Below are 8557 nucleotides of genomic sequence, written 5' to 3'. Positions count from 1 at the left end.
CATCAACCCCCGGCCACCAAGACAGAGGAGAGCGCTTCCGGAGACCTCGCGAGATTTCCCGTGAGCCGCGGCCGACCAGGTGCGTCTGTCCGGTCGCCCAGCAACCGCACCACGGCTGCCGAGGAGGCCTGGCACCCGCGAAATTTACCAAACCTGAGTTACTGACCCGGCTCATCCCGCGAACGGTGAGATGCCCTCAAGGGAGAAGTGTGGGAACCGAGGAAACCCTAGACCCATGTTTCTCAAACTTACCTGCCAGTAAGACTTTCCTGGGGCACTTGTTAAAATGCAGATTACTAAACCTAATCTCCTGACATCAAGAATTTCCAGAAAAAGTCTGAAAGTGTATTTTAAACAAAGGGCTAGAATCAGGCAAGTTTGAGAAACAGCTCTAGGGGAGGGAGACACGGGTGGAGTGGTAGCCAAGAAGCTGAGGAAGCGGGATTTGTGGGTTTGAAAAGGGGAAAGCCTCACAGCTGGCGATTTAGAGCATCTGTAAGCCACTGGGTTTGGGGCTACCTAAGGGAAATACACAAACTGAATTCGGAAACGTCCCCCGCATCTAGCCTGTAGGAGCCCCAAATGATGAAAGCCAAGGGGTCTACTAAAATGGATTTCCAAAGCACTTGTATAGCAGCTCTAAGCTGTCCCCACTGGCGATCTGGAGAGCTAGAGACATCCTAGCAAATGGAGCCCTGAGAATACAGAGATACGTAGTAGGGAAAAATTATGGAAAAGCAGTTTCTCAAACTTTAGAAAATAATGAACCTCTTTTAAAATAAAATCAAGGACATCTCACAAGTGTTGACATAATTATTTTTATTATATTGTTCTAAAGTGTGTCCAAATCCAAACTAATTTAAACTCCTGAAGCTTATAATGTCTCTGAAACAAACTATAGTACCAATAAGGATTACTATTCTATTAACGACATGAATGGTGGTGTTTTGATGAAACCAAATCCTCTCTTGTGGATTTGATTGCTATAATGCACATTCTTTTGAGTTAACAATCTCTATCATTGTGTGTTATGGGTTCAATTCTCTCCCTTTCCATATTCAAACCCCTGGAAAGTTTGCCTATAGCTTGTTGATGAGGTCCATTGGCCTTCCCCTGGTTTAATAAATATTTCACTTATATATTACATTAGCCTCTTTCCTTTTCTAGTTGTCTGAGAGAAATTTACTTCTATACAAACACCAATTTGTGCACTGGAACCTAGAGACAAAGTCCATTTATAGCATTGTCATTCATGAGGATTCAGATGATCCAAAATTTCTGTTTTAGCCCAGGTTAGAAAACAGAGCCTGAAGGAAAAACTCATGTGGTAACACTTTTTGGGAGGCTGGTAATCTCAGGGAAGGAAGAGAGAGGGAAAAAAGGAATGAGACAGAGATGGAAGGAGAGCAAATATAAGAGAATGTGTAACGCAGAAGTCTACAGCATGTTTTCAGAGGGACCTTTTGAAATGGCTGTGTCTCTTAAAAGTCTATGGGGGAAAGAAGGGAGAATAAATCATTCATGGTTCCTGTCTCCCATTAGTAAAAGTTACTCCCAAAGGGCATTGCTTCCTTCATAGTATAGGCTTGCTCCTGCATGGCCACCTGTACAGCAGTCTCCTGCCTCAGATGTAAGGGAGAAACCCTGGGATGTATAACCTTTTTACGATGTGCATTTTTACCACAGTTATCATGTAAAAAATATATTTGAAATTTCTAGAAAAGTATCTAAAATTTTAAAATATGGGCCAAAGAAATCATATTTTTAAAATACTTTAAATAATTTAAAAATATTGCATTTCGACACATTAGCTACAGAGAACGTAATTCCTAAAAGAATGACATTTGCAATATAAACAAAAATATATGATCCCTAAAAATGACTCTAAACAAAACCCTTATGCATGGCCTTAATTAGGAGAAAATTATAAAACTACTGAAAGTCATTAAAGAAGCACTCCTAAAAAGGAGAGACATACCATAGTGATGGAAATGATAACTCAGTATTAGAGAGATGTTAGTGCTTCACAAATTATTTATAAATTCAATGCAATTCCTAACAAAATTCTGACAGGAGTTTTCATGGAACATGACAAGTTGATTTTAAAATGTATACGAAAGAGTCAGGGAGGAGAGGATTCTGGGAATATGGCAGAATAGGGAGCATCTGTCTCCCCACCTAAACAACAGCCGCACTGGCAGAACCTGTCTGCTGTTAACTATTTTAGAATGCTGGAGTCTGCTGAACGCTTACAACTTCCAGGGGAAGGCTTAGACAATAGACTGCATAAGCTGTGGTTCATGTTGGTCAGTTTCAGATCTTACCTCTGCAATAGCTGCCTATCCCCCACACCCAACCCTGTGGCAGGAAGCTGTGCAGGGGTTTCTGGAGCATCTTGCACACAGCTTACAGGAGCCAAGTGGGCAAAAAGCACTATCCACCAAATATTGAGGCTCTGCCCACTAATCACTGATTGCTGCTTCTGATCACAGAGATGCAGACAAAGAGGTTGTACCTCTCCCCACTGTTGCAAGCCCCACTCCCTCTGGCTGAAGTGACTTCCAGAAGGATTTAAAGGGCTACTGCCCATTAGTTCCCCCCTCTTCCTTTATTTTTCTCTTTTTCCCCTTTTGGGAACCAGACATTAAACACTAGGGCATTCAAAAGCAGCTCCACATAAAGGGAAAAATAGAAAGTGACCTATACATGCCAAAAGAAAGGTTCAGACTTCGAAAAGACCTGAGAAGACCTTAAGTTTACCTCAGGCTGATCCCCAGCACAGAGATAGCCTGTAACAATAATAATAACAAAAAAAAACAATAACCAAAAACAGCAAACTCTGGGGAAGGAGGAGAATCTGATTTTCAGAGCTACCACATTATTAGATTAAAATGTCCAGTTTTCCACAACAACAACAACAACAAAAACCAAGGCATACAAAGAAATGAGAAAGTATGGTCTATTCAAAAATACATAATCAGGGACTTCCCTGGTGGTCCAGTGGGTAAGACTCCATGTTCCCAATGTGGGGGGCCTGGGTTCAGTCTCTGGTGGGGGAACTAGATCCCACATGCATGCTGCAACTAAGCATTTGTATGTTGCAACTAAAGGATCCCACATGCCACAACAAAGATCCCGCATGCCACAACTAAGACCCAGCGCAGCCTAAATATTTTTTTTAAAGTTTATTAAAAAAAAAAAACTACATAATCAGAAATTGTCCCTGAAAAAGACCCGGTGGCAGATATACTAGACAAAGACTTTAAAACAACTGTCTTAAAGATGCTCAAAAATCTAAAGCAGTAGAGAAAGTCAAGAAAATAATGTATGAACAAAATGGAAATATCAATAAACAGATATAAATATTAAAGAGAAATTCTGGAGCTGAAAAGTATTGAAGAAAAATGAACAGAGCCTAAGGAACCTGTGAGACAGCATCAAGCAGACCAACATATGCACTGTGGGAGTCCCAGAAAGGAGGGAGGGGGGAGGGGAGGAGGGAGAGAGAGAGAGAGAGAGAATAGGGCAGAGAGAATATTTGAAGAAATAATGGCTGAAAACTTCCCTAACTTGATGAAAAACATAACTCTAAACATGCAAGAAGCTCAATGAACTCCAAGTAAAGTGTACTCAAAGAGACCCACACTGAGACACATTACAATCAAACTTTCAAAAGACAAAGAATCTTGAAAGCAGCAAGAAATAATTCATCACATACAAGGAATCCTTAATAAGATTATCAGCACATTATTCATCAGAAACTTTTAGGTCAGAAGACAGTGAGCCAATATATTCAAAGTGCTAAAGAAAAAAACCTGCCAACAAAGAATCCAATATCGACAAAACTGTCCTCCAAAAGTGAGGCAAAAATAAAGACATTGCCAGAGAAACAAAAGCTGAGGGAGTTCATTACACTAGACCTGCCCTGCAATAATGCTCAAGGGAGTCCAGCAAGGTAAAATGAAAGAACACTAGATAGTAATTTGAAGCCACATGAAGAAATAAAGATCTCAATAAATGTAAAAACAAGGGGAATTACAAAAGCTAGTATTTTTGTAAAAATGGTTAGTAATTCCACTTTTTGTTTTTCTACGTGATTTAACAGACTAATACATTTAAAAAACAATGAGTCTAAAATCTAGTATTATTGTAACTTTAGTTTGTAACTCCACATTTTATTACATAATTTAAGTGACTAATGTATTTAAAAGAATTGTTAGTTTATGTTTTTGGGTACACAATGTATAAAGATGTAATTTTGTGAGATCAACAACCAAAAAGGTGGGGACAGAGCTATAAAGACACAAAGTTTTATGTATTATTTAGGTTAAACTGGCATAAATCAAATTAGAGTGATATAACTTTAGGATGGTAAAAGTAACCACATGTAAATGTAACCCCATGGTAACCACACAGAAAATAGCTCTGGAATATACACAAAAGGAAATGAGAAAAGCATTTAGTTTCACTGCAAAAAATCAACTCAACAAAAATAAGACAGGAAGACAGAAAACGAGGAGCAAAAACAGTATAAGGCATATAGAAAATAAGTAACAAGATGAGAGAGATAAACATTTACGCACCTAATGAAAAACCATCAAAACACAATATATGAAGCAAAAACTGACAACTGAAGAGAGAAATTATTACAGTTCTACAGTAATAATTGTAGACTTCAATATTCTACTCTCAATAATGGATAAAACAACCAAACAAAAGTAAGGAAATAGAGGTCTTAAACAACATAATAAAGAAACTAGGTCTAACAGATATATACAGGACGTTCTACCCAACAACAACAGCAAGCATATTCTTCTGAAATGCACATGAGACATTTTCCAGGATAAACCATACCTTAGGCCACAAATTAAATTTCAATAGATTTTAAAAGATAGATATCATACAAAGTATCTTCTCCAACCACAATGGGATAAAGTTAAAGACCAGTAACAAAAAGAAAATTGGAAAATTAACAATAAGCAATGCACTTATGGATCAAAAAAGAAATCACAAGAGAAATTAGAAAATTCTGAGAGATGAATGAAAATGACAACACAACATACCAAAACTTATGGGACACAGGAAAAGCAATGCTAAGAGGGAAATTTATAGCTATAAATGCTGACAGAAAAAACAAGAAAGATCTCAAATCAACAAGCTAACTTTACAACTTAAGGAACTAGAAAAATAACTAAGCCAAGGCTAGCAGAAAGAAGAAAATAATAAAGATTAGAGCATAGATAAATGAAATAGAGAATATAATAGAGAGAAAACCAATGAAACCAAAAGCTGGTTCTTTGAAAAGATCAACAAAATTGACAAAGTTTTAGCTAGATGGACTAAGAAAAAAAGAAGACGCAAATAACTAAAATGAGAAATGAAAGCGGGGATGTTACTACCAATTCTACAGAAATGAAAAGGATTATGAGAGTACTATGAACAATTGTATGCCAAAAATTGGATAACCTAGATGAAATGGAAAAATTCCTAGAAACACAAAGCCTACAAACACTAAATCATGAAGAAATAAAAAACCTGGGGCTTCCCTGGTGCAGCAGTGGTTAGGAGTCTGCCTGCCAGTGCAGGGGACACGGGTTCGAGCCCTGGTCTGGGAAGATCCCACATGCCGCGGAGCAGCTAAGCCCGTGTGCCATGGCTGCTGAGCCTGTGCTCTACAGCCCGCAAGCCACGACTACTGAGCCCATGTGCCACAACTACTGAGGCCCGCGCGCCTGGAGTCCATGTTCCGCAACAAGAGAAGCCACCACAATGAGAGGCCCGCGCACCACAATGAAGAGTGGCCCCTGCTCACTGCAACTAGAGAAAGCCCGCGCAGCGCAATGAAGACCCAATGCAGCCAAAAATATAAATAAATAAATAAATGTATTTAAAAAAAGAAAAAAAGAAATAAAAGCTCTGAATAGACTTATAACTAGGAAGGAAATTGAATCAGTAATCAAAAACCTCCCAACAAAGAAAAGCCTTGGCTCTGATGGCTTCACTGGTGAATTCCATGAAACATTTTAAGAAAAACACCAATCCTTCTCCAACTTTTCCAAACTTTGACGAGAAACGAACACAATCATACTCATTCTGTGAGGCCAGCATTACTGTGATACCAAAGTCAGACAAAGACACTACAACAAAAGAAAACTATAGACCAATATCCCTTATGAACACTGATGCTAAAATCCTCAACAAAACACTACCAAACCAAATTCAGCAGCATATTAAAAAGATTATACACCATGAATAAGTGAGATTTATTCCTAGAATACAAGGATGGTCAACATGTAAAAACTGATGAACATAACATACTACATTAACAGAATGAAAGGAAAAAAACACATAATGCAGAAAAAACATTTAACAAAATTCAACAACCTGAATTTTCACAATAAAAACACTCAACTACCTAGTAATAGAAGGAAACTACCTCAACATAATAAAAGCCATATATGAAAAACCCAAAGTGAACATCAGACTTAATGGTGAAAGACTGAAAGCATTTCCTCTAAGGCAAGAATGCTCACTTTCACCACTTCTATTCAACATCACACTGGAAGTTCTAGCCAGAAATATTTGGCAGGAAAAAGAAATGAAAGGCATCCGAAATGGAAAGGAAGAAGTAAAATTATCTCTGTTTGCAGATGATATGATCTTATATGTAGAAACTCTAAAGATTACATACACACACACAAAAATGTTAGAACCAATAAGTGAATCCAGCAAAGTATCAGGATACAAAGTCAACAAATATCAGTTGCGTGTCTATATACAAACAATGAACAACCTGAAAAGGAAATTGTTTAAAAATTCCATTTACAGTAGCACCAAAAAGAATGAAACACCTAGGAACTAACCAAAGAGGTGAAAGATTTATTCACTGAAAACTACAAAACACTGTTGAAAAAATTTAAAGAAGACATAAATGAAAACATATCCCCTCTTCAGGGACTGGAAGACTTAATATTGTTTAAGATGTCAATAATACCCAAAGTGATCTACAGATTCAATGCAAGCCTTATCTAAATCCCAATGATGGGTTTGGTTTTTTTGTTTTGTTTTTTTGCAGAAATAGAAAAATGTATCCTTAAATTCATAAGGAATCTCAAGAGATCCAAATATCCAAAACAATTCTGAAAAAGAAGAACAAAGCTAAAGGACTTGTACTTCCTGATTACTACAAAGCTATAGTAATCAAAACAGCACGGTACTGGCATAAAGACAGAGATATAAACCAATGGAATAAAACAGAAAGCGTAGAAATAAACCTCACATATACAGTCAAATGATTTTCGACACAGGTGTCAAGACCATTCAATGGGGAAAGGACAGTCTTTTCAACAAATGAGGCTGGGAAAGCTGGATATCCACATGCAAAGAATGAACTTGGACCCTTATTTAACACCATATACAAAGATTAACTCAAAATGGATCAAAGGCCCTAATGTAAGGCCTAAAACTGTAAAACTCTTACAAGAAAACACAGAGCAAAAGCTTCACAATACTGGATTTGGCAATGATTTCTTAGAAATGACATCATTGACACAGGCAGCAAAATTAAAAATAGGCAAATTATAGTTCATGAAAATTTTTAAAATTTGTGCTATCAACAGAGTAAAAAGACAATACAGAGAATGGGAAAAAATATTTGCAAGTCATACATCTGATAAGGGATTGATATCCAGAATATATAGAGAACTCTTAAACCTCAAGTGGGCAAAGAACTTGAAAATATTTGCAAATCATACACCTGATAGGGGTCTACAACACAACAAGAAAACAACCTGATTAAAAAATGGGCAAAGGACTTGAATACACATTTCTCCAAAGAAGATATACGAATGGCCAATAAGCACATGAAAAGATGCTCAACATCACTAATCATTAGGGAAATGCATATCAAAACCACAATGAGATACCACATCATGCCCATTAGGATGGCTACTATCAAAAATACAGATAATAACAAGTGTTAGTGAGGATGTGGAGTTATTGGAACTCTTGTGCACTGTTGGTTGGAATGTAAAATGGTAAAGCCGCTGTGGAAAACAATATAGCAGTTACTCAAAAAATGAGAAGTAGAATTACCATAAGATCCAGCAATTCTGCTTCTGTATATATACCAAAAAGAATTGAAAACACAGTCTCGAAGAGATATTTGTACACCATGTTCACAGCAGCATTATTCACAATAGCTAAAACATGGAAGCAACCCAAATGTCCATAGATGGGTGAATGGTAAGCAAAATCTGGTAAATATATACAATGGAATATTATTCAATCATAAAAAGGAAGGAAATTCTGACTTATACTACAATAAGGATGAACCATGAGCACATTATGCTAAGTGAAATAAACTTAGTCACAAAAATAAAATATTATTCTACTTATATGAGGTTCTTAGAGTCATCAAAATCATAGAGACAAAATAGAATGGTGGTTACCTGGGCCAGGGGGGAGGGGGGAGAATGGAGAATTATTATTTAACAGGGATAGAATTTCAGTTTTGCAAGGTGAAAAGAGTACTGGAGATAGATTGTGGCAATGGTTG

The sequence above is a fragment of the Eubalaena glacialis genome, chromosome 17 (assembly GCF_028564815.1).
Source record: "Eubalaena glacialis isolate mEubGla1 chromosome 17, mEubGla1.1.hap2.+ XY, whole genome shotgun sequence".
In the NCBI taxonomy this organism is placed as follows: Eukaryota; Metazoa; Chordata; class Mammalia; order Artiodactyla; family Balaenidae; genus Eubalaena; species Eubalaena glacialis.
This window is presented reverse-complemented; position numbering follows the sequence as displayed.